Source organism: Canis lupus, chromosome 2, assembly GCF_011100685.1.
Source record: "Canis lupus familiaris isolate Mischka breed German Shepherd chromosome 2, alternate assembly UU_Cfam_GSD_1.0, whole genome shotgun sequence".
NCBI classification, from domain to species: Eukaryota; Metazoa; Chordata; class Mammalia; order Carnivora; family Canidae; genus Canis; species Canis lupus.
The window spans coordinates 31,876,794-31,903,695 of record NC_049223.1 but is presented as its reverse complement, the minus strand read 5'-3'; the positions used below and the strand labels follow the sequence as shown (position 1 = coordinate 31,903,695).

Here is a 26,902-nt window from a genome sequence, read left to right as displayed (position 1 = left end):
GTTCACAACACAGAGGGGAAAATAAGCTCCCGAACCCAGGAGCGACTCTGTGAGATACCTTGCGGCTTTTAAAGAATTATTTACTTAAAGCATTTCCATAAAATCCATTTACTGCCATTTAAGAGATGAGGTGAGTACAAAACCTAAGAATAAGTTATCCCCTCTTGCCAAGAAGAAGGTGTTTTGTCTTGGCTTTGTGTTGCTTTCAGAGATGCTCTGCGGCCGTGAGGCTCGTTGTATTTCAGCGGCCTTGTGCCATTAATCTACTGGCATCTTCTCACACCCTCCCATCAGCTCCAGAGACGAAGTGTTCCCAGCGTGGCAGGGAATTTAAGAAGTCCAAGTTTCGGAGCGAGCCTTTCGGGCCGGGCCAGCAATGCAGGTTGAAGCACACGAGGGAGGCGGAGGCAGGGGAGGCCGCGCCGGTCAGCACCCAGTCAATAGTCTTTACGACCCAGCAGAGGAATGAAAATCCACACTCTTATTCCTCCCAGCACTGCTACCCGGCAAATGCTGAAAGTTTTTAATATTATTTATGTTTTTTGGAAAGGCATAAAACAGTAGTAGGAAGCGGGGGGGGGGGTGGTCGATAGGTTCCTTGCTTGAGTAATACCGATTGACATTTGGTTATTATTTTCAATGTATAAGATACTTCCATCTTTGAGGTTTTATATGTGTGTTTTATAGAAACTTCATTTAATAGATATTAAAAAATGGTAGGCCAAGAATCATGGAACTGATCCGAGGTCAGGTGACCCAGCTGGCAAGTGACAAAACCCGGAAGGATGCAGTCATCTTCCAGTTTCCTTACTTTTTGACACTAAATGTGATTTCTCAGATTTAATAGCAGCTTGGATTTCCGCTGCGATCCTCTGCATAAGTGATGTGGAAACTGAATGCGCGTCCGTTTGGAAAGCACATGCTCGCCACTTTGTACAAACAGTTGCGTCCCCTCCCAAGATGGAGTAAAGCACATGCTGTAAGGTCTGACGTCCGCTTCAGTCTTCCTTCCTGGTGGTATCATGCAAATCTTTTACGTAAAGACCACTTCCAGGGTGCAGTTATTTATGCATTTGAAATGCCATTGTAGCACAGAGAAGATGGGGTTTGCCAAAGATACTGATACGATCTAGAGGATTAATCCGATGTCCAAGGCAGTTTCTGTTGCATTTTCAGATTGCCGGAGGCCCACGCTGCCTTTCCAAAGCCTGTTTCTCTCCCGTGTGTATAGTAGCGGAGATCAGGAACAGGGTGCCAGGTAATTTAGAGAGTTAGCAAACCGTGAATTTTCAGCTCGAGCTACTCTAGGCAGTTGGCTCTATCCTCATGAAGCTTGAACCCATCCTACTAAAACAAACGTTTTAGGTTGTCAAATCCAAAGAAAAAATCTATTTTTAAAAATTTCCAACTGTTCCCAAGGGCTGGTAGGTTTCACCTTTTGTGTTTATGCAAGAATTTAGGGTCTTCCCCATGTGCTGTCCTGTCCCAGACAAAGGCACTCAAGGGGAAAAGGTGGCACAGCATAAACACAGCAGAGATCTGGAGGTGTCCTGGCTGAGAGAAAGAGAGACAGGGACCGGTGTCTGCACCTCAGTGCCTGTGCCTTTGTCGGGTAAAAAGTGTTTGCAAAAGCAAAGTTGAGGATGCCATTGTATATCACAAATAATAATAATGGTGATAATAGTAATACTGTCTTCTCACCCAAGCCAACCTGTTTTATTATAGTTCATTAAACAGAACAAAATTGTGTACCTCTTCTGTAAATAAAGAACCATGATTTCATTGTCAATAAATTTATTAGAAAAATTCTGAGGACTTTTTTTTTTAAGTTTTTTTATTTATTTATTTGAGAGAGAATGAGAGAGAGAGAGAGAGAGAAGAGAGAGAGAGGCAGAGACACAGGCAGAGGGAGAAGCAGGCTCCATGCAGGGAACTCGATGTGGGACTTGATCCCAGGTCTCCAGGATCATGGCCCAGGCTGAAGGCAACACTAAACCGCTGAGCCACCTGGGCTGCCCAGGACTTTCTTTTTTCATTAAAAAAGATGAACTGTAGAATTTCCTTCCTTTTTTGCAGGTGAAATGTTCAGAAACTCACAGGTGAACAATATTCTTATCAAAGGTAAAAAGGCAGCTACAGGACATGAAGAATCATGTCACACTGTCTGTAATTAATTGAAGATCACTTATTTCAGATTTCAAGGCACATTAGTAGTATGGTCTATTTTTAGCTTATAATTTTTTTTCTCAAATCACATCAGATTTACAGAAAGTTCTAAGAATAGTACCATGAACTCCCAGACACCTTATTCACTAATAATAATAGTGGAAATTGGAGCTACAATGATCACAGAATGAGCATTTTCATTGTTGTAGGCTCTTACATTAACATGATTTAACTCAGACCTTCATGATCATTCCTTTTCACAAATGGCTAGCTGGGCATCACTGAGGGCTGGGGACCATTATTCTGTGAGTTTCAGCTAATTCTTTAACCATGTTTTTTTTTTTTTTTTTCTCATTTCTCTTTTTTTTTTAATTCAACAAAGAGAAAGATGGCATAGGACTGCTACTTACGTAAAGGCTGAGACATTTCTGTGTGTGTTGGCTTTCTGTCTTTCATTTTATGAGGGAGTGAAAATTTTCTCAATATTCCAAAGAATTTGCTAAATACTAAAAGAAAAAAGAACACCTTTAGAGGAAATAAATTACAAAGTGGTCACCTCTATGAGATATAATTAATGAGCAAAGTTAGTCTAATATTAGCATGGCCCAAAAAAGGAGGTGCTCATTATATTTTGCCCTTAAAGCATATGGTGGAGATAAAATTGAATCTACGAAGTGACCAATTAAAACTAGAGAAAGCAGAAAGAAGGGGGAAAAAGAAACAGAAGAGAAGCAATAAGTTAAAAAACAGTTATTAATATGACAGGTACTAACCTAACTGCATTAGTAAAACTTTAAATGTGATTGTTCTATACACACAAAATTTTTTAAAAGGGGGGATTGGCAAAATGGAGAAGAGAAAAAACTGAAAACGAAACAAAGCAAACACAAAAACCTCAACTGTATGTTTTCTATAAGAAACTCACTTTAAATGTAAAGATTCATAAAGGATAAAACAAAAGAGACAAACTTCCAGTTTCAGCTCTGACATGTAAACAGATCAGAAGTTGTCACTGTGGACTCCTAACAATCATAACAGAAATGTTGAAAAAGCTAACAACTGACTTTTCATGAACTTCAGAAAATTTGCAGGGCAAACCACCACTCTGAAATCTGGAGGGAAGCCAATCCAGGACATCACCTGTACCTGAAGTCCCTGAAGCCATAAACTGGTGGAAACATCAGAGTGACCTCTTTGGCCAATTCTGCAGGTGGAATGGGCCCTAGCGAGACAGGAACAGCTCCAGGGCCTGCAGACACCGTGGGGTTTTGCCTCCAGGAACTGCAGCGGGTTTCTACTCTAAGAACCCTCATGGCCCCACAGGGGTGGGGATGGGGGGAAGCAACCATTTTTAAGTAACTCCAGAGTTTTTCCTATGGTGAGTCCTTTTCAGCAGAAGAAAAGGCTGTTTGGAAGTCTTCTTCATCCCAGGGAGTGGAAACTCAGCCACCTGCAGTCCCCCCTGGGATGCCTGTCGCACCAAAGGAAAATCTAAAAGCTGATAAACACATCCCAGCAACACAGGACCACTAAAAAAATGAAATTTAATCATAGGATTATAGAAAAACTCCCCTCCACGCAAACGGAATTTAAATTAGCTGTTATAAGAAGTCACACTCTAATGGAAAAAGTAGATACCACACAACAATATATAACATAGGCAAAGAGGTGAGAAGTAAGGAAACAAATCAAAAGAGAATGCTAGAAATTAAAAAAGAAAGAACAGATTACAACAGAAATCAAGAGTGCTTTTAATGAGCTTGCCAATAGGTTGGGTACTTAATTAGGAGGAAACCAGTGTGTTGGAAGATAGTTGAACAGAAACTACTCAAAGTGAAATACAAGGAGGAAGAAAAGAGAGAGAACATTGAAGAAATTTGGAGTAATTTCAAAAAGTAGAATACATTCATATCTGGACAAGTAGAAATAGAGAAGAGAGAGAGCGCAGAGATATTGGCAGCAGTAATGGAAAAGAATATTTGAGGAATGCCTGGGTGGCTCAGTGGTTGAGCATCTGCCTTCAGCTCAGGGCGTGATCCCGGGGTCCTTGGATCGAGTCCTGCATTGGGCTCCCAGTAGGGAGCCTGCTTCTCCCTCTGCCTGTGTCTCTGCTTCTCTCTGTGTCTCTCATGAATAATACATAAAATCTTTAAAAAAAAGTATATTTGAAAATTATTAACTAATAATAATTTTCACTAAACCAAAGATCCAGGAAGCCCAGGAAACACTAAGCAAGGAGGTATCAAAACCAAAACAAGATCACTGGGTCACCTCATGCTCAAAACTCTGAAAAATATAGAAAATCAAAGACAGGCAATGGAATGCTATTCAGCCTTAAAAAAGGACATTTTGTCCTGTAAGAGAGCATGGAGAGACATTGAGAGCATTATGTTGAGTGAGAAACTTTGGTACAAAAAGACAAGGACTGAATGATTGCATGTGGACATGGTATTTACAGTGGTTGAATTCACAAAGTCAAAGATGGAATGGTGTTTACGGAGGTGGGGGAATTTTTTTTTTAAGATTTTATTTATTTATTCATGAGAGACACACAGAGAGAAGCAGAGACACAGGCAAAGGGAGAAGGAAGCTCCCTGTGGGGAGCTCGATGTGGGACTCGATCCTAGGACCCCGGGGTCACAACCTGAGCCGAGGGCAGATGCTCAACCACTGAGCCCACCAGGTACTCCACGGTGGGGAAATTGCTAATCAACAGGCATAAAGTTTCAGTTAAAACAAAAAGAGGTTTTAACAAGACCTAAATAGAGGTAGACCTAAATAGGTCTTCTATGCTTCACCATAGAAGACATGCAGATGGCAAACAGCCTTACAAGAAGACATTCTCTGTCATGTATTATTAGGCAATTGCACATTAAACCAACAAGATAATAACAGCACTTATTAGAGTGACTAAAATCCAAACCCTGACAACACTAAGTGCTGACAGGGATGGGGAGCAACAGGGACTATCGCTCACTGCCGGTGGGAACGCCGAATGGTGCAGCCACTTTGGAAGACTATCTGGTGGTTTCCTACAAAACTAAACATAGTCACTGCATAATTCTTTAGCACTTCTTGGTATTTATCCGATGGTTCTGAAAAGGTACGTCCACACCAATAAGCCGCTCATAAGCACTTTTTTCATGAACGCTGAAAACTGGAAATAACCAAGATGTCTTTTGATAGGTGATTGGATAAGCAAATTGGGACGTATCTATACATCAGGATATTATTCAGTGATAGAAAATAAATGAGCCCTGAAGGCACAGAGAGAGAGGGCCCTGAAATGCATATTGCTGAGTGAACGAGGCCTGTCTGGGAAAGCTATATGGTGTACGGTACCAAATACATGAAAAAAATACAAACATGGCAAAATGGTCAGTGCTGCCAGCTGTGTGATGGAACGGGAAGGTGAAGGTGAAGCAAGGGGATTTGGGGCACAATCAAACAATAGTGTGTAACAATGCAGCGGTAGATGCATGGCATTTTGCATTTATCAAACTCATAGAACTTCACAGCACAGAAAGGGAGTCTTAACATATGCAAATTAAGAAAAATCTTTTAGGAGGTTGGGGAACTCCAGGAATGAATACCAACTACGACAAAATAACATAATTGTAATACAGATGCGTGAATCAACCTCACTGAGGGATGACGGTGAGTGGTGCTGGCACAGGTCACCTTGGATGAGCGGAGTCTTTAGTAAGAAAATAAAAGGAAATGCATAGCACAACTGCCCGACCGCACTCTGATGAGTGCACCGTGGTGTGCCAGGGATCAAGAAAGGACAACTTCTAAAAACAAAGAAAACCTGAACAAACTCTGGGCTTCTGTTAATCATAAAATAATATAATAGAGAAGATGAGCCTGGTGTTTCTTGTGGTGGCAGAAAGTGAGAAAGTGAAAAACAAAAGCAACCCAAAGTAAAGAAAACACTGTCGGCAAAATCTCGAGAGACCACAGGAGCCGACTGGTCCCAGGGGCTGAAGCTGAAAGGACAAGATGCACAAAGTGGATGATGTAGCACCGGGTTAGATCGCAAAACACACAATAGACACCCATGTGCCCATATCGATAGGAATAAGTCATGGAATAAAGACACGGCACAGGCCACACAGATGCCCTGATCGGCTGCAGGTGGCCCGCTCTCCAGGAGGTGGGATGTGGCTCCCCCTTCTGGGGCGCAGACTGCCCTCCCACGGGCCCAGGGCCTGAAAGGGCTGGAAAGGCCCGACCGCAGGGGAGCTACCAGCCCTGACCTGGCCAGGGGAGACCCGGTGAGCCCATGGACCGTGAGGGCGGTGTCGGCCAGAGATGCTATGTGAGGAACATGGCAGTTGGCTTTGGTTCCCTTGGTCCGAAGCACCCAACCTCGGTCTCAGGAGGAGGAAACGTGCGACGGATCCCAGCAGGGGTGTGTTCTGTATTGCATCTTAGTTCTTCTCGGTGTTTGCAAGGTCGCAGCCAACGGGAGCCTCAGGAGACGTGGCAACTGAATGTCGTGTAGGCATCCTGGGTGGGCTCCTGGAACTGAAAGAGGATGTGAGGTAAGCACCAGGGAACTCGGAACAGAATATGGGCCCCAGTTGGTAGTATAACGTTCAATGTTGTCGCTTTATTGGCGACAGGTGTGCTATGCTCCTGTAAGGTGTTACTAACATCCTACACCTGGAAAATGGGGATGCGTTACAGGGTGATTCGTGCTATCATTGCAATTTTTCTGTACAACTAAAGCAATTCTAAAAGGAAAAGTTTATTTAAAATCTACTATTTCAGGGGGCGCCTGGGTTGGTTAAGCATCTGCCTTCGGCTCAGGTCATGATCCTGGGGCATCGGGTTCCCTGCTTCATGGGAGGTCTGCTTCTCCCCCTCCCTCTGCTATTCCCTTTGCTTGTGTGCTCTCTCTCTCTCTCTCCCTCTATATCAAATAAATAAATAAAATCTTTTAAAATATCTACATTTTCAAAAAAAAATAGGGCAGTGGATGGCAAATAAAAAAATTAAAAGTGAATAATTTAATAACTTTTCAAAGCAGTGCCAAGTTCCACACAAAAGCCCAGAAAAGGAGAGCCTGTGTACACGCAGGTCAATGCTATTGCGAGATAAAGAGGATTAGTCCCTTTGCTGAGCCTCCAAGGCCTAATTGGAGAAAGAACTATCATGCCGCTGCCTCCCTGACGCCAACGTTTCGCTTCTGATGAGCAGAAACCCCGGGACGACAAACTCACGTACCTCTGGCCACCAGCGTAAATGGGATGATGTTGCAGACATTTCTCCATCTCTCAACTAATTCGGTTAACTGGTCGTAATGCAATCAGAAATCAGTTGATTGAGACAGACAGTGGAGTTCTTGCCGGGGTTGTGGGAAGACGCGGAGGGAAACGCAGGTGGATTTAAGGTGGAGTGGCCTCCCGGTCAGTTCCAGGGAAGCTGGATTCCCACTTCCTCCCGTCCTGTTCCTGATCCGTCTCTTCCACCTGTAGGCTTACCTGCCCGGCTCCCAGCCCCCCTCGCCCTCGCAGCCGTCCTGGCCCCGCAGGCACCTGCTCCTATTAAACCACACTTGCCATGTCAGGTTGAAGCCCACACCCCTCGAAGCCTCTCTCACGCCAACCTCCCATCCCAGAAGCTCACCCAAATAGCCCTCGCTGGACCCGATCTGCCCTCTGCCTGGCGAGTACTTACTGTGTTACCTACTCACCATTTCGGTGCTTTGTTTAATTTTATTTTCTAATTACCCCAACTCCATCTCTCATTTCATTGCAGTCGCTTAGATTTACTAGATTCCTGCACAGCGCCGTGCGCGTACGTGACATTCAACTCGCTCCATCGACGGGGACTGACAAAAAGAAGGCCGACGTTTTCAGATTACATCGTTTCGTCCTCTGATGTGCAAAACCTGGTCAAAGTTCTAGAAACTCCTGACTCAACCTCAAATTTATGAAACTGGCCTCTCACCAGGTCATCCTCAGTAAGTTTGGTGGAGACTTTTGCGGGCTGAGGTCACTAGTCAGAAGTAATTAAGTCCAGAAACCTGGATACCGTTTGTTGGCCCAGTGGCTGCACGCTGTTGGCGTCAAGGGCTAAGTGTGGGGGGGCCCAGGCACCCACCCCCGACTCATCGCAGCGGCCTTGCCCCTCCTGACAGCCCCAACCGTGCCCCACCGCAGGCCCCTTCCTGGAAGCGACCCCACTGCATGGACGCAGGATGTTCTGAGCCGTAGGTGACAAATACTTGACATTATGCCCCCTTGTTAGACTAACTTCCTCTCTTAATGACTACGCTTATTTATTTTTCTTCACATCCTGCTTGCTCATTACTCATTTTCAATTATGAGTCAGATTTCTTCTGGAGTTTAATTACTCTTCTGGTTGAAGATGATAAATTAATTTGCTTATTAACTCTGTAACACCTTTTAAGTTCAGTGAATTAGGTGCCATTTACTATTTTATTTTCTGTGGTGGAGGGCCGGTGTTTGACATGGATTACAGCAAGCAGCAAGACAGAGGAATGTTGTAGATAAAAACTGCAGAAAGTTGCCTGGGTGGCTTCAGTCCCCAATAAAGATATTCCGGCCTGGTGTTGGCAGAGGCTGGGCTAATTCCGACGTACCTCTCCCAAGCCACTGAATTATTACAATGAGGCCGTATCTTTTCTGATTATTTTCCAGATTATTAGCTATTTCCTTGGGGAAAATATGTTGTGTATGTAAAACAGTTATGGATAAAGCCCAAGTTTCATAACGTGCCAGACGTGGCATAAGTTTGGTCATGTGATGTAGCTCGTGCCTCCTCCCTTGCAGCTATTTCTGTCCTCCAAGCCATGCCAGTTCTCACTCTACGTATTTAAATGATCTCAGGGAAGATGGCAATGTGAATGGCCGGCATTCTTTAAGATTCAGGCTTTTTTCAAGAGCAGTTTTAGTATTGTAGAAAAATTGGCTCAAAGTATAGACAATAGTCATATTACCCTTCATACAGTTTCTCCCAGTACTATCATCTTTCATTGGTGTGACTCCTTTGTTCCATTTGCTGAACCAATACTGGCCCATTATTATAAAAGTAAACAGTTGACAAGGCGCCTGGGTGGCTGGCTCGGTCAGTTAAGCATCTGTCTTCGGCTCAGGTCATGATCCTGGGGTCCTGGGATCAAGTCCTGCATTGGGATCCCTGCTCAGTGGGAGAGTCTGCTTCTCTCTCTGCCTCCACCCCTCCCCCTACTCATATGCACTTTCTCTCTCTCTCTCTGAAATAAGGAAATAAATAAATAAATAAATAAATAAATAAATAAATAATAAATAAATAAACAAAAGCTTTAAAAAGAAATGTAAATAGTTGACCAAGAAGCACAAACAATGCAATGGAGAAAAGATGGTCTTTTCCACAAATGGGGCAACTTTCCACATAGAACAACTGTGTGTCACCATGCAAAAAAAAAAAAAAAAAAGGAATGTAGACACACCACACCACAATTAACTCAAAAAGGTTCACAAAACTGAGTGCAAAACACGAAAGCATAACATTCATTAGGGATAGCATAGGAGGAAATCTAGAGAATGTTGGGTAAAATGGTGCCTTTTTTAGATACAACACCAAAGACACAATAGACGAAAGGATTATTAAAGTGAACTTTACTAAAATTAAAAACTTCTCTCAAGAGACATTAAGAGAAGCAAAAGACAAACTACTGACTGAGAGAAAATCTTTAGAAGAATATAACTGACAATGAACTCTTACTCAAAATATACAAGGAGTTCTTAAAACCAAATAATAAGAGAACAAATAAGCCAGTTAAATTACAGGCAAAAGGTCTCAACAGAAACCTCACCAAAGAAGATGGACAAATAGAAAATAAAGATCATCCACAATCTACGTCATAAGGGAAATGCCATCTAAAACGACAACGAGCTCGCGCTACCCTACTATTAGAATGCCCCAAATCCAGAACACTAACAACATCAAATGCTGACCATGATGTGGGGTAACAGAGACTTTATTCATTGCTGATGGGAATGCAAAATGGTGCACCCACTTTGGAGGACAGTTGTCAATTTTTCACAACAGTCTTAAGTAGAGTTTTCTTATGGAACTCTAGCAATCATGATATAAACCAGCAATCATGCTCCTTAACCCACACCCAAGGAAGTTGAAAACTTATGTTCACACAAAAACCCACACATGGATGTCTGTAGAAGCTTGACTCATAATCACCAAAACTTCGGGGTGTCTGGATGGCTCAGTCGGGTAAGTGTCCAACTCTTGATTTAAGCTCAGCTCTTGGTCTCCGAGTCGTGAGTTCAAATCTCACATTGGGGTACATGCTGAGCCATATAGCCTACTTAAAAAAAATAAAATTAATAATCTCCAAAAATTAGAAGAGCCAAGATGTCCTTCAGGGAGTGATGGATAAATAAGCTGTGGTCCACTCAGACAATGGAATATTATTAAGAGCTAAAAAGAAATGAGCTTATTATAAAGCCATGGAGAAACGTGGGGAAAATTTAAATGCATGTCACTAAGTGAAACAGATCAATCTGATAATGATTTTAATATGAGTTCAGATGAAAGTTATTTAAGGTATATTATATCATCATCTATGACAGTATATGATGTTATTTGCATGTGTTTGAGATTATATATAACACATGAGTATTTTTCTCCTCCATTTTATTACATAATCCCCCCCCTCCCATTTGTACTGGTCATTTGAGAAGAAATGATGGACTTTCAGCATGAAAGCTTTGGAAGGTTTTGTTCAGACAGGTCTAAGAAGAAAATACTCATTTTCGGGAGCCCTTAGTAAATCCAAACAGAGTTTTTAAAATTTTGTTTTAGGGGATTACATTGTAGGTGATAATTTGATAATATCTAGGGATAGATGATCATTATACACACACAGAAGAACTGAGTATGTCCAGCTGGCTTCAGATGTGTCTTTGCAGTCATCACTGGGGTTTGGCAATTACTTGTAAGACAGAACATTGTTGTGTGGTCCTTATTTCACCTCGTTAATGTTTACTTATTTGTTCTTTCCTCCTTTTTTCCTACCTTCCTTCCTTTGTTTATTTTTGGAGTCAATTAATATTTATTTGCTATCTTTGGGTTGGAACCATGGGGAGTCTTCAGCTTGCATAAATAGCTTTCTAGGCACATAAATCTCACTTGATAAAAAGCTGGATATGGTGGTTACTAAAGCACCGTCCAGTCTCCGTACCCATAATATTAAGCCAACATGGGAATATCAATGTGCTTATTAATTTCTTTCTGTGTTTCTGGCTCCGTGCTAAGCAGTTAAGGTTGGAGGGGTGAAAAGGGTAAATACTTATTTCGGGTAACCTTATAATGCAAACATATTGGAAACGTGCCTGGTATGGATAACATGATTTTTTCCAGGTGGAAGCTGTTCAGGGATGGCCCCAGCAAGCGTTTCATAGGTATGGATTGAGTTTTTAGGAAATTATGAAATCTTACCTGTGACATCTTCCTTCATTCTAGAACACCTTAATCTTGAGTACTTTAATAAGGATTTTAATAACCCATTTTATATGTCTCTTCCTTCTACCTCCATCTTTGGGGTGTATACATAGTGTAGAAATCCATTATAATTGCAATTAGTGATTTCTTTTCCAATATGCTTATGTACCCACTGGGAGTACTTGAAAATGCTTATATTATTGAATTATTTTCCTGGAATATTATTTCTTTAAATTTTATTGACACATCCCAAAGTCTCAGAGTCTACCGATACTTTATACTTCACACCGATAGTACTTAGGTAAAATTATAAACCTCAAAGGTGTGATTTGAGGAATCTATGAAATCCGCATTGAAACCACAGACTAGCACTGATGAATGCACTTTAGAAAAAAACACTTACTTCCTCTACCTACATCTTGGGATTCCAGCAAATTACCGTCTGTAATGAACTGCAGGTACTTTTTGATGAGCACAGGGATGAGCATTTGGCTGTTTATCATTTTTCCTCTACCAATGTGACATCTCTGCTGATTACTTATATTATGGCTAATTTGCAGCTTATCATCAGTCCTGGTTTCTTAATAAACGTCTCATTAAGTGACGGGAGCTGTCACTTTGCCTCCGTGTTCCCACTTCCCAGTATAACTTGCAAACATTTTGGAAAAAAAAAAAAAAGAAGACTGCTGGACGTCACACGTGCCATTTGCAATCATGTTCTAATGCTTCAGAGGGGGCATGTTAAGTAAATGCCCTTCACAACTCATTACTGCAGACTGGACAAGCATAATTAGTCACCATATTGTTGCTTTGTTTTCACAGTTCGGACTTTGAGTATGTGACTGAACTGGGCAAATCAAGAGTGTGAGCGGACAAGTCTAAACTGGAGGAATGGTCTAGCTGAACCTGGTGATGCTCATGATTTATATGCTGGATGAACACCCTAAGTCCAGCAAAGGATAGACATGCGCACAACGTGTGACCACGGAGGTCAACTCTCAAACAGAGCTGGAGAACTTCCAGGGAGAACCACTTCGGGGTCTTTACGAATAAGGAGCAAGAAGAAAGAACTGCGTCCTCTGTATGGAAGAAAAGGATTGGTTGGTAAGGCTCTTCCTCTTGGTCATCAACGGGCACGGGAAAGCTGGCATTCATTTGCAGAATTGGGTTTTTGCTGACTTTGCGGCAAAGTTGTGACGTCATCACCAATCTATGTAATAACTTCTATGACAGGCTTTCTTTTTTTTTTTTTTTAATTTATGATAGTCACACACAGAGAGAGAGAGAGAGGCAGAGACACAGGCAGAGGGAGAAGCAGGCTCCATGCACCGGGAGCCCAACGTGGGATTCGATCCCGGGTCTCCAGGATCGCGCCCTGGGCCAAAGGCAGGCACCAAACCGCTGCGCCACCCAGGGATCCCTATGATAGGCTTTCTGGGAAGCAAGTGAAATACAGTAATAAGAACGATTTTAATGCATTTTAACGTTTTCCTTCAGAACTACAAAAGCTCAGTGGGTCAGAGCTGGGTCGTCGTCCTCATATGGAAAAGAGAGGAGAAGCCGCTTTGGTCCCTGTGTTAAAGGGGGCAGAGACACCTCTTTTCCATGAGCAATCAGGTTGGAAATAGCCATTTGGCTACATTTTTTGGGGAGATGTTCTTTGACCTGCAGATGATATTTAACACGTGATTCAGTTGTTTTGAAGGTAGCTTATCCCACAGGGAGCGCCCTCTCTCTAAAGTCTTTTTATTTGAGCATAAAATACATAAGGGCAAATGAACATATTGTAAGTAGGTAACTTGATAGATACTCATAAGAGGAACATGCCAGCATCACCACACCCCAGACAGAGGGACTGAGCATGCCAGTGTTCTAGAAGAAAGCATCGTGTTTCCATACAATTACCAGCTCTGCCAAAAATTGCCAGCCTCCCAATTTCTAACCTCGTACATTATTATGTTTGCTTCAACCATTTTATGAATGGAAGCGTACAGCATTCCATTTTTAATGTTTAACTTTTTTCAGTATTTTTTTAGATTGATATGAGATTTTGAGATTACATTATTTTTTTATTTATTTTTTGTTGTTGTTGTTCTCAATACTGTCCTGTACTCCACTCTGGTGTGAATATAGCACGGCTCATTTATCCATTCTACCAATGGTCACTTAGGTAGTCTCTAGTTTTGGGCTGTTGTGTGTAGCCAGGTCATAAGCGTTCCTACGCACGTCTTTGGTTGGCTGGGATATCGGGCATGTAAATGAAGCTCTATTAGTGACCATCCTTTTCAGACTGGTTAATCCAAATCGCACTCCCTCCAGCACTGCACTGGGGTTCCCCGTGCCCCCCACTCTCCTTAGCACTTCATTCTACTTTACCCTTTCCTGTGTGTGTACAGAGCTACCTGATCATGGTTATAATTTACATTTCTCTGGTGATTGATGTTGACTACCTTTTCATATATTTATAGGCCACTTTAATATTCTTTTTATGAACTGTATATTCAAGTGATTATCCATTTTTTCCATTGGCTTGTCTTTATGTATTCTGCATATAAGGCATTTGTTAAATTGTATAACCTTTTCACGATGACGAAAATATGCAAATACTTTGGCACTTACCTCGGGTTTTCATTGATGATTGCCCACAGCCTGGTCATTTCAGGCACTTAAGACTCTGTCTTTCTATATAGAGAACACGAGACCAATTAAGGGAGCTCAGAGTTTTAAAATTTAGACATTTCCATTGTCTTGGACAAAGTATTATACCCAGGTTTCTCCCAAACTATTAAGAATAGAATTAATATACATGGTATGTACATGTAAACCATTCTGTTTAAATCATTTTGAGTGTGTATACGATTTAAAGCTTTATATTAATATTTTGATATTACTAATCTACAGTTTCAAGATTTCAACCACATTATTTAAAATTCAAATTTTCTATACGGTTATCATATCTCATTGCTTTTTAAAAAAATATAAAGACATCTTGCAAAACTCTTACTTAGCATTGTTTGGAATTACTAATACCCTGTGATTTGATTAGAGACACTAGGATCGAATATTAATTTCTTTTAAATTTTTACTTTTCTTGAAAAATATGTCTTTTTATGACAATATTTGATATCCAGTGGTATAAAATTAATACACTTTAAAAAAATAATGGCCGTATTCCATCTTGTAACAGTATAAATCAACAGTCACAAAAATAACATGACTTTGTGTGATGGCTTACTATATTTCATGTAAAACAAAAACAGTGATTTCAGGAAGCATAAAGAGGAATTAGAGAGGTGGATTACAGCATCCTACACTGTTGGGTCATTTACTTCTTACCATAAGTTTTACCCTAACTGTCTCAGACAGACTATGTTATTTATTATGGATATTAGGAAACTTATAATCAGAGAAGTGATAGAGCTACTGCTGATGGATAATGCTTCTGGCTGGACTGTGTCCTCCCAAAATTTAGGGGTTGAAGTTCCAACTCCCAGTGCAATTATATTGAGAGAGAGAGTTCTTTAGAAGGTAATTAGAGTTAAGTGCATTCAGAGGGTGGGGAGGACTCTGTAATCCTCCCAGTGATCTGGGAGGACTGATGGGCTTTGAAGAAGAGGAAAAGACACCTGAGACCTCTCTCCACCTGTGTGAAGACACAGTGAGAAGGTGGCATCTGTAAACCGGGAGGAGAACCCCCCGCCCCGGAACCCAGCCATGCTGGCCCCTGGTCTCAGACTCCCAGGTTCCTGAGCTGTGAGGGAATCAACGTCTCTGGTTCAAGCTCCTGTTCTGCAGGAGTTAATTACGGCAGCTGAAGCTAAGCCATACAGGTAAGAATCTTTGTGTCCGGCCCCAAATCTCTTTGAAGTACATTTATTCCTTGTCTGAAATTGCATGGAATCTACAGATCAATTTTAAAATATCTAACATACATTAATTTTCTATTTTTTCTGTCCCTAAGCATTGATCTACTTTTCCAATGAGTACTTTCCAACAACTTTTGATAATAACGAGTATATTTATCTGTGTCTTCTGCATATTTGTGTTTTTAGACTCTTTGTATTTCTGTTGCTATAGTAAATGGTAAATGTTACGGTATCTTAATTTTTGTTTATCAATGTTATTAGAGAAGTTTTATGAATTTTGAATATTGAACTTCTATGTAAGAATGATACAATTATTTCTGGAAATAAATCCATAACGTCTTTGGGTTTTTTGTCAATAAAATTGTATCTTCCTTTTCCAATCTTTGTGTATTTTGAGTCTCACTTTAACTGGAGTAGATAACATTTCAACAAATAAAGAGTAAACTGGGTGCAGGTGAACCACCTCGTCATACTCGGAGGGTTTGGCTGCATGGAGAAGCGTGAGCCACCCTGAGGAGAGGGACCAAACTTCCACTGACCACCGATTCTTCAAGGTCGTTTCCATTCTTCTGTCACCAACTTGACAAACGTCTTGGACAGCATTTTGAGACAGTGTAAGAATGCGTACGGCCCTTAAATGCTCTGGGAGAGGACTGCGTTTAACACACATCCAAGTGAGTTTCTGTTACTCTATCACGGGAGCATTCATCCTCAGGGAGCGTGCCCTTCTGTGAGGATGACGGCTCACTTTCACAAAATGGTAGAGGGCTGAGGGCGGACAGGCTCTTAAGACAGATAAGCAGAAACATTGCAAAGTTTTTCCCACAGTTCCCCCAAGTTCCTTAAGCTTTGCTGGGTGAGTATCTGACCATACTCAGGTGGATTTTATTTTTTTTAATTTTATTTATTCATTCATGACAGACACGGATAGAGAAAGAGGCAGAGACACAGGCAGAGGGAGAAGCAGGCTCCATGCAGGGAGCCTGACGTAGGACTCGATCCCGGATCTCCAGGATCACGCCCTGGGCTGAAGGTGGTGCTAAACCGCTGAGCCACCTGGGCTGCCCTCAGGTGGGTTTTTTTTTTTTTTTCTTTTTATTTGTTTGTTGTTGTTGTTGGGTTTTTCTTTGTTATTATAATGTATTTACCTTTTTTCATCTCTGCTAAAGTGTGTTACTTTAAGAAATATAATACAAGACAGTTTTAGTGTCTCAGAATCTACTATGTATAAGTTTTCAGGCCATATATATTTTTGCAGAACCATCATAGTTTTAGAAAGAATAATGTGCATTGACAGTATTTCAGGTAAAGCATGGAATAGTAGCATCATGTGACCAAACACCTATTACGCCGGCAATGACATACATGAATATTACTGAAAGTAAGATTAAAGAAAAAGAGACTATAAATAGTCTTATGTCAGGTCAGGTTTAGTTTTGTCTCGAAAAATGTTTGGACTCCAACTTACAAAAAGTGAAAACCTTTAGAAGTATTTAGAATTTGGAAATGCAGAAAAAGTGGTTATTAACATCAGTGAATTTTTACATTTGTAGACCAGAGGATAACACTTCAGAAAGGTCTACTTCACCTTTTAAATTTCAGCTAAGGGCTTTCCAGCAGAAAATAACAGCTAGTTTTCTATCCATTACCCCAGCATACCGCTGCGGTCAAGCACCGAAGCAAATCTGAGATGTGGGATCTGTGACATGCGTTGGAAGCTGGTACGTTGTAATCTGAGAAGTCCCAGGCATTTTTCCTCGGAAAGTGTGAATTCAGCATTAATCACACTGGAATTGAAATTTGCAGAGCTAATTGCCCCAGGTCACACAGCCCAGTAAACAGGAGAGCCGTAAAATGCCTAGTTTATTCTCTGCTAGGGCACATACCTGTTTCCTACCACTGGACATTATATGAGCATAGGGTGCCACTGGCAGATAATCCTTCCTGGCATGTTAAGGGAAAAAAAAATCCCAAGTACCAGTTGATCAGAGAATACACTCTGCTGTTTCCAGGCAGTCAAAAACTCAGAAAAAAAACAGAGATCTAAACCCTTAAGGTTAGACCCCTCTTTTCTTCACTCTGCATGTTCTTAGCTGTCTGACACCAATTGGTATTTAAATTTGTATTTGGGCGTTCACCAATATTCCACGGGCAATTATCAACTAGCATCGAAGCTCCATGAGGACTCAGATGTACTTTATATCTTTTACTCTATTCTCAAGACTGTCTAGCAGAGTCGTGTGAAAAATATGTCTGCATAGATTTGACTACCAGATGCCCCTGGATTCTGATGACTGAATGACCATCTTTGGGATTCAGAGAAAAGAAAAATCACTTCTGCTGTTAGACTACCAGCATACGGTCTCCACCCATTTAAAATAATTCCCAAGTCTGGAAATTTAAATGCTCCCACCCTTTTCTAGATTTGCTCCTTCTTGCTGAGTAAGAAGGCTCATCAGAGCCCTCAGATGTGATTTTTTCTCATTGATGCTCTCCTCCATCCTACCTGAGAAGGAACTGGTAGGCGCCGTGGGCCGGGCTCACAGCGTGCTCACCGTGGACCTGCTGTTTCTGGGCCGGTGCAGGACAAAGCAGCAGCAGCCTGAGCAAGAAAGGGGCCGAGCACAACAGCGGGCTGGCCGGGAGCTGAGAACTAGAATAAATTACAGGTGGGCGCCTCCAAGCTTCCCCCGCAATTAACCGTGTGTGCACACCCTTGTCCGCGTGTTCAAAATCCGAGCTCTTTTACAGGTCAACGCCAGAAATGCTGCAGTTAAGATCACTTGAAATCATATATTGAACTCTGTTTTTTTAAAGGGATGGTGTTGGAAGAGAAACAGTTCTGAGTTGAAATATGTCCCTAAAAAAAAGAGTCCTGACCCTCCGCACCTTAGAACCTGACCTTCCTTGGAAACGGGGTCTCTACAGAGATACCAAGTTAAAATGGGATCATGAGAGTGATCCTAATCCTATACACGGGGCATCCTGATAAAGACAGGAATGTGGACACGGAGGCAGAGACAAAGGGCAAGCAGTGTCTGAAGATGGGCTGCCTGACGGGAGCATCTCCAAGGTGAGGAAGACTAAGGATCACAACCACCAGCAGATGCCAGGAGACAGGTCTGGACCGGCCTCGGCTGGAGAGACCAACCCCAATGATGCCTTGACCTTGAGAGTCTAGCTTCCAAATGTGTGTGAGACAGTACAGTCCCATCCTTTCAACTCACCTTCTCTGTGGGACTTTGTGGCAGCAGCCCTAGCACGTTTCCCAGGGAGGGTCCCCGGGATGACTTCTCCACCCTGGGGTCTTTTCCTCTTCCCCTCTATTACCTCACAGTCCAAAAGGGCAGTCGGCTTCTAGCCTAAGGACCTGGATTCTGGAATCTTCATCATCAGAACCCAGCCGTGTGACCAGGAGACGCCAGCACCTTCTATGGGGTCCAGGGAGTAGCTGACCGCCAAGGACCAGCCAGTCTTCTGCCAACGTGAGGACTCTCTCCATCTCTAGTCTCTAACAGATCTTGCTGTAAAGAAGAACTAGGGCTGTGTGATGGGAAAATCACCAACCAGGTGTTGGGGCATGAGACCTACGGCCTGTCCCACAGACACACAGACAGGGGCTTAGCGTCACCCCTTCTCTGGGAAATGTAGATCCCAACGCGGAGAGATGTCACCGCCCACCTGCTGGGGGGATCAGCACCAAAACTACAAGGAAAGACGAGTGTTGGTGAGGCTGTGGAGATGGGACCTCGGTATGCAAGCGAAATGGCGCAGCAGCTCTGGAAACCAGTGGGGATGTTCCTCAAAAAGTTCAAACTAGAGCTACCCTATGATCCATCGATCCTGCCTCAGCATCTGGACCCAGAGGAATTGAAATCAGGACCTCGATGAGATATGTGCACTGCCCTGTTCACTGCAGCATCCCTCCCCGCAGCCGCAATGTGGAGAGATGAGCCGTCCACGCGCGCCGTGGCTATAGCAGAAAAGACCCGCTGCCATTTGCGACAACACGGCTGGGCCTCAAGGGTATGCACCGGGGGACATAAGTCAGATGGAGAAAGATGAAGCCTGTCTCACTGACATGCGGAATCTAAAAAAGCTGAATTCTTGGTCACGGAGTACAGGGGTGGCTGCTGGGGATTGGGGGCTGGGGAGATGGGGGATGTTGGTCACGGGGTACACACTTCTAGTTGTAAGGCGAGTGCGCTCGGGGGAGGTCAGGTGCAGCACGCTGACAATAGCTACCTGGGCCACACTGCACACGTGACGTCCACCAGGAGATAGACCCCAAGGACTGTCCGCACACGCACCCCAACAGTAGCCCTGTGGGGCCATGAACACATCATGTCACGTGTGTATCAAGCAGCTCCTCATATCCCGAGAGGAAAAGCAATTTCTCTCTGTCAGTTAAACCTCAATAAGCCGAGAAGCCCAGGGGGCCACCACCCTGCCAGCAGGCGGGCCTCCAGAAGCATGTCTCAGGCCTGTCCACACTGCAGTTGCCAGTTTCCTGGGGGCTTGAGCTGCTTCCTCCGCTCCTACAGACGCTCCCAGAGAGGCTGGCACATCCCCGAGGGCGGCCTCTGGACAGGGCCCTACCTGGCCCAGCTGGCCTGCCTGACACCTGCCGCTCGTATTCAGACTCCGTTAGGATGCCGGGAGGGTTGCGTGGAGCCCTGAAAGCAGAAGGCTTTCTTTGAGGACACGAATGAGCCCCCAAAAGCAGATTTCCCAACCCCACAAGTACTCAGACCAACGGGCAAGCTCATTTTGTGCACTAGACGGCCTCCAGAGGCCCTTGGCTGCCCCCCCTCGTCCCCTTCGCGGTGCCTCTGACCACTAGCTGCAAGGCACGAGGAAGCCTCTCGCAGTCTCAGGATGATGAGCTCACCGAGGATGGGAGGAAGGGATGAGTTCGGGATGCTGCAAGTTGCTAACCCGGGTGGCTGCACGCACTTTAGAAGGAGGAGGCAGGGGGATCCCTGGGTGGCTCAGTGGTTTGACGCCTACCTTTGGTCCAGGACGTGGCCTGGAGTCCCGGGATCGAGTCCCATGTTGGGCTCCCGGCACGGAGCCTGCTTCTCCCTCCTCCTGTGTCTCTGCCTCTCTCTCTCTCTCTCTCTGTGTCTATCATAAATAAATAAATAAATAAATAAATAAATAAATAAATAAATAAATAAATCTTTAAGAAAAAAAATATATATAAACTTAAAAAAAAAAGAAAAAGAAGGAGCAAGCAGGCCCCACACCTCCGGGGGCCCGCTCTCACCTGGACAGGACTGCAGATGCACAGGGCAGCAGCAGCTCATGCATCCGATGTCACAAGCTCCCGAAATAAATGCAAGCTTACACTAAACTCCTTACAGTCTCCACAATGCGGGAGTCCTAAACTAGAACACATGAGTTACATGAGATAATAGATAATCATTATTACCCTGTAATCATGAGATAATAATGAAAAAAAAAATAATGATTTCCAGCATCCAACTGTTCTATGCGAAAGAAAAATTGCAGATTTCCCATTGTCCTGAAATGTTCTACGAGGATGTTTTTACGGATTGAATTTTCGTTGTACAGTATCATCGAGATTCTGTTACATGTCAGTGTTGTTGATTTGAAACACAAGTGGATTTTGATATCATTTATTCCGGGCTGCACACTGTGTAATTATTCAAATGCTTCATTTTCATTTGGACTTTCCTATATTTGTTTTAAATGCTATTACTTGCTTCAGTGCTTTTTCATTTTGGTGAACACACTGATAAATATTTCTATCAATTGCAGATGTGGTTTTTGCATAAGTAACTAAAATGCTGGTACCGTGGTTTAATACAATATTAGACACCACAGGCCCCTCAGCAGCAATTAGAAAGTGTGCTGCTTTTTTTGTAATCATAAAGGCCTCACGGAATGGTGTAAAGTGTGCTTATAATTAGTCATTTTAATGCTTCACATCTTTCTAAAAAGCCTTCGGCACAAAGCCACGGCTGATCCTAGGTAAAATGGCAAAGTAAGACGCATTTGCTTTCCCTATTTTCACCCCTGCATCCCTGCTTAGCACTGATTTTCCAAGCACGGGCTGGATGCCCTGACGGGACATGCCTCGTAGACATGTGTCACTCTTCACACCACCAGCACCACCTCCACTCTAACCGGAATACACAACATGTCCCCTTCCGTTGATTTGTCGATAGCTGGCTGCTTTGTTTGCTTCCGTTTTGGGTCGACAAAATACTGTTAAGAGGATGTCGCGCACACTCGACACGAACTAGGTCGCGCAGGTCAGGGTGGCGCGTCGTAGCAAATCAGTATTAGTCTCTAGAATCTCAATTGCTTGCTTAACTGCCCCGTTATCCTTGTAACTTCACTACAAATATAGTTAGTTCACCAACACCGTTGATTGTGTTCTCACCAGTGGCAAAAAAGAAGGAAGTATTTTTTTCTTATGTTCAATAAAACTGAATTTTTCCAACAAGAAGAGGGAGAATATTCTCCTGGTTTTCCTGAACAGGATCAGAGTGACCCAAGGGAAGACTCTGCAAGTTGCCAAGCAAAATTGGCTGCTCACTAGAGCTGGTGGCTCGTTTGTTGGACACAGAACTTATGAGGAGGCCAATGTGCTGCTTGAAACCTCATCACCCCCGTGTGCTGCTTGCTGAACAGAATCAGTTACTGCTACCACACTAAATCAGAACCAAAAAAAGACAAAAGAACATTAGCTTTTTTTTTACTCTCATTGATGCTAGGGATTTATAGACTCAAAATTGAACATTAAAATACATATATTTATGTATACTTTGCTAGCATTAAAACTTATGGAATAGCAAGCTGGCATCAGTTATTTCTCATTGTCAATGTTTCAATAATTACCACATTTAGATAATGACTACTGGCTGAAGCTCCTGTAATGGAAAGGTCACGAAAATTGACAACAGTTAAATACATTCAGGATTTACATCTGATGAGAATAAAATGTAAATTGAAATGCAGAAAAGTCTACCAAGGTTTAGTGCTTACTCTGTGTCCTGCTCGGTGGGGGTCCACACATTATCGTGTGCAATTCTCAACAGGAATCATGACATTAGCTTTTTCATTTCAACTGAGGAATATGAAGCACAAAAGTATCAATGACCTTGCCCAAGGTTAGTGCAGAGCAGTTGAGGATTTGAACCTGGAAATTCTGGCTCTAGAGATTATGATCTGAGCATTGTAAATACGGTCCTGGAGCTAAAATAGTCAGATATTTTAACCTGAGGAATACTGGGTGGGGGGGGAATATATATGAATATATATATATATTCATTCATCTTAAAAAAAGAAAACATTTAACATAAATAAAGGAAGGTACATAAATCAAGGAATACAACTAGATGAACTGTTATAGGGTGAAAACACCATGCAGGTCAATTAATAGCGTACCAGACACCGACAATTTCCTCTCCTGATCACCACACCAACTTGTTTCCAAAATTCATTGATTTGGGCTGTTTTAAAATCACACCAGCTGTGTTTTCTGTTCATTCTTTCCTTCACTCAACATCAACACGTCCATGTTTCATTCTTCCACGTTCATACGGCATCATACACTCCTTTTCAGTTCAACATAATATTCCATAGTTTCCCCTTGTTTATTCTGAATGGGAAGGATTTTAGGTTGTTTTACGGACACCGCTACTAAAGATGATGTTGTTCTGAATGAATACATGTATTTTAGTACCTGCGTATATAAACATACATCCTGTGGGAAACACCTAGAAACAGCAATAGAACACGAAAGTTCATCTTCCACAGACAATGATGAACTGCTTTCCAGAGTGATCTTACATGTGCACTCTCAGTAGCAGGCCACTATGGTTCCAGTTGTTTCTCCCAGCCAGTGACTGGCAATTTTTTTTCTCTTGGTGCCATCATTAGATGCAGAAGAATTCTTAATTTCTATGTAATCGGTACTTTTCATCTTCTCCCTTAAGGCTGAATTTTTTGCATTGTATTCAACGAATATTTCTTTCCAACTAGGTCATGAATCCATTCTCCTTTGCTGTTGTTGCCTGTAGGCCATATCTGGCCACGCCCGTCCTAAAGGATGCTGCTTTCTCCCTGCAAAGGTGTAGGTGAGCAGTTGCCATGGAGATCTTATGGATGGCACAGCCATATTTATTCACTATCTTGACATTTACAGGCAAAGTGTCATGTTTACCTTTCTCAGTTTTCTCAACAATTCATTTGGAATTAGTTGGGAGTATGAGGTAAGGTGGTGGTGAAGATTCTTTTCACCCCTCCTTTCTCTGTATGGTATCTATCTGATTAGCCAAGCACAAATTACTGAAAAGAACCCCCTTTCCCTACTGTTTTGGGTCTAGACATTGTTTTAGATCAAATGTTAGTGTTTTATTTGTTTGCTTGTTTGGTTAGCTGCTTAGTTATATTTGGTCTTACACCTTCCATTCCGTTGGTCTAGCTGGTTATCCTCACGCTAACAATCACATCATTTTCACGAATGTGGCTTTGAAATGTCTTGATACCTGGCAACTTAAGTTCTTCACCATATTTTTCTTAAAATTTTTCTTTGATATATTTGCCCTTTACATTTCCAAATGTATGTTTCAGTATGTCCATCAATTACCACACTGGGGGAAAAAAAAGAAAACAACTGTCTTGGGTATTGATTGAGTTTTCATTAAATCTATACATAATTTTGTTAGATGCTGTTTTACAACTTTAAGCCTTTCAAAATATGCACATAGGATATTAGTTTTTTTTATTTAAAGTACGTCTTCATTTGTCTTAACAATTTTAGTTTCAGTAGATTCTTACATATCTTTTATTAGATTTACTCATAAGCCCTGTTGAGCTTTGGGTGCCATTGTAAATGGCAGTTTTTTTTTTTTTCTTTCCAAAGATTGTTGTTTGATTGTTTCATGCTGGCATTTATAAAATAAAACTCCTTTAAAATATATATATATATATAATCTATATTCCATATTATTGGTAAATTTGTGTAATTCTAATTGCTTCTTTGGAGGCACACTTGGATTTCCTCCAAAAATAAACATGACATCTATGATTAATGTTGGTTTTCTTTAATCCTTTATAATCTATATTTGTTTGCTATCTTCTCCGTGCCTTGTTACACAGACTAAGACCTCTAGAACAATGATTTCTTGAATTGGTGAATCAATTCAATCCATCTTTGTCCTGTTTCTAATCTCAGAGGGAATTTGTTGAATTTGTTGGTCTCTCACTGTTAACTATTATGGTAGCTGCTATATATATATATATATATATACACACACACAACAAATGTTAAATGTGATTTTTATCACAAATTAGTGTTTCATTTTCTTTTTTTCTTTTTTTTTTGCATTATTTGGGTGAAAATTTGAGTTTGTTTCTTCTGTAAATAGAGTAATTGCATTGGGTTTAATTTGCTGTGCTCTTTACAGCTTCTTGAGGTCAATGCTGACATACCTGTTTACAAGCCCGTCTTTTTTAATAGATGTACTTATATTTTCTCTAAAGCTCAAATTGAGAGGCATCAATGTCATATATATATATATATATATATATATATATATATATATTTTTTTTTTTTTTTTTAACCTTCATTTAGTTCAAAATAGATTCTGATTCACTCTGGTACACAATGACTTATACTTTGACCCGTAAGTTATCCAGAAAAGTACTTCTTAATCTTCAAGTACATGTGGAATCTAAAATGTTTTTTGGGGCCCCTGGGTAGCTCAGTGGGTTAGGCATCCAACTAGATTTCGGCTCAGATCATGATTGCAGGATTGTGAGATTAAGGCCCACGTCCAGCTCTGCATTCATCAGGGAGTCTGTTTAAGATTCTGTCTCTCTCTCTGCCCCTCGTGCCCCCTCTAAAAATGTTTTTATTACCACTATACAGTTTAATTTTACTGCATGTAGAAACTATCATCTGTATGAGGTGAGTCATTCTATAATTGTTGAGACTCACTATGTGCCCCAGTCTATGGGGCACAGTAAATATCAGTAAATATCTCTTGTGTCTTTGAGAAAAATGCATACTTGGGGGTTGATAGGTGCAGTGTTTTTCATGCTCAGTGAGATAAAGCTAGTTCATCATGTAGTTCAGACATTTAACATCCATTCTGAATTTTGTCTCTTTGCACTATTAGCCCTTTATATACCACTAGGTACCACTTGTAGATTAGTCTGTTGCAGACGAATTTTAATGGCAATAGTAAAGCTATTTTTAAAGAGGCAAAAGTTTTATTTGGGAGATTATAATTTTGCCTTAAAATATTCTCCTCTTTCTCATACTGTGTCTTTTCTTAGGGAAGTTGACTTTGATATTTGTATAATTAAATATTTTTATTTTTTGGAGAGTGGTGGCAAGATATAACTTTTTTCATACTAGTAATTTCAACTTTTTGTTTCAGTAGATAATGGTATGTCTCTCATAGGCAGCTGTGTTTTGTTCTATACCCAACTTTCAGTCTCTGCCTTAATTTTAACAGTTATTCTAGTTACCTCTTCTATTCAATTATTCAATTTCCTTTGTCTTTTTTAATTGAATTATCCTAATGTTTTCTAATTTAATTTTCTACTCTTCTAGCTTGTGAATTATCTGGTCTTTTAGAAACGTGACTAACCCTAAATTAGTGTGAAGGTTAGCAAAACTGATCTGTGAAATTTTGTAAGTATTTATTTAGATTTTCTATATAGTTTCAGTCTCACAAGGCATTTTTTTTTTTACTATTTCATACAATCAGTGTTTGTTTAGATTTGCCTATTTATTGACTCTTTCTACTGATAATTTTCACCTTCTTTCTGTGCTAGATTATTTTCTTCCTATTTGAAGATTATTCTCAAATGTCTGTGTGTCTGCTCATAAACCAGTATCTTAGTTTTTGCTTGCCCCAAAATATCTTTATTTTGCATTCATTTTGAAGAAGGTATTTTTCTTATGATAGAATTATATGTTGGCATAATTTTTGTCAACATGTTGAAAATGCCATCCCATTGTCTTCTGGCTTTTATTGCTACTGTTGAGATGTCAGATGTCATTACAATATTCTTTGGAAGTTAATGACTTTTTTGGTCTGGATATTTGTAAGACTTTTTCTGTGTTTGGTTTACAGCACTTTTTTATGAGGATAAACCTGGATGGTTTCCTTTTTATTCCCCTATTTCGAGTTTGTAGAGGTTTTCAAATCTGTGGCTTGGAGTCTTGAATCAGTTTTATGGAGACTATGGCTTTTACAAACGAGTTGGATTAAATATCCTATTTCATTTTCTTAGTTTCTGACTTCTCTCTCTGTGCTTCAGGCGTAAAGTGTTTGTCAGCTCTAGCTCCAGCTGTCTTTAATAGTCTATTAAATTCACTCATCATTGTAATTACCGTTATCGTGTCC

At 41.4% G+C, this 26,902-nt stretch overlaps 2 long non-coding RNA genes across 3 annotated transcripts in view; one reads left to right on the top strand and one right to left on the bottom strand.

Annotated features, from left to right (window-relative positions):
* Nucleotides 1-1,947: 1,947 nt before the first annotated feature.
* Nucleotides 1,948-18,868, bottom strand: LOC102157161. Of its 2 annotated transcripts, none has more exons than XR_005355401.1 (7): nucleotides 18,734-18,868; nucleotides 14,260-14,322; nucleotides 7,868-8,005; nucleotides 7,399-7,515; nucleotides 6,426-6,696; nucleotides 2,577-2,672; nucleotides 1,948-2,164 (listed from the first exon to the last, which is right to left on the bottom strand). It is a non-coding gene; the product is annotated as an uncharacterized LOC102157161 (long non-coding RNA). The 2 variants fall into 2 exon arrangements; XR_005355402.1 differs by having other exon boundaries at nucleotides 7,905-8,005.
* Nucleotides 18,869-18,889: 21 nt separating this feature from the next.
* Nucleotides 18,890-26,902, top strand: part of LOC111091728 — a 32,290-nt gene continuing 24,277 nt past the window's right edge. The window contains exon 1 of the long non-coding RNA XR_005355403.1: nucleotides 18,890-19,532. This is a non-coding gene — a long non-coding RNA (uncharacterized LOC111091728). The remainder of the gene's footprint in view (nucleotides 19,533-26,902) is intronic.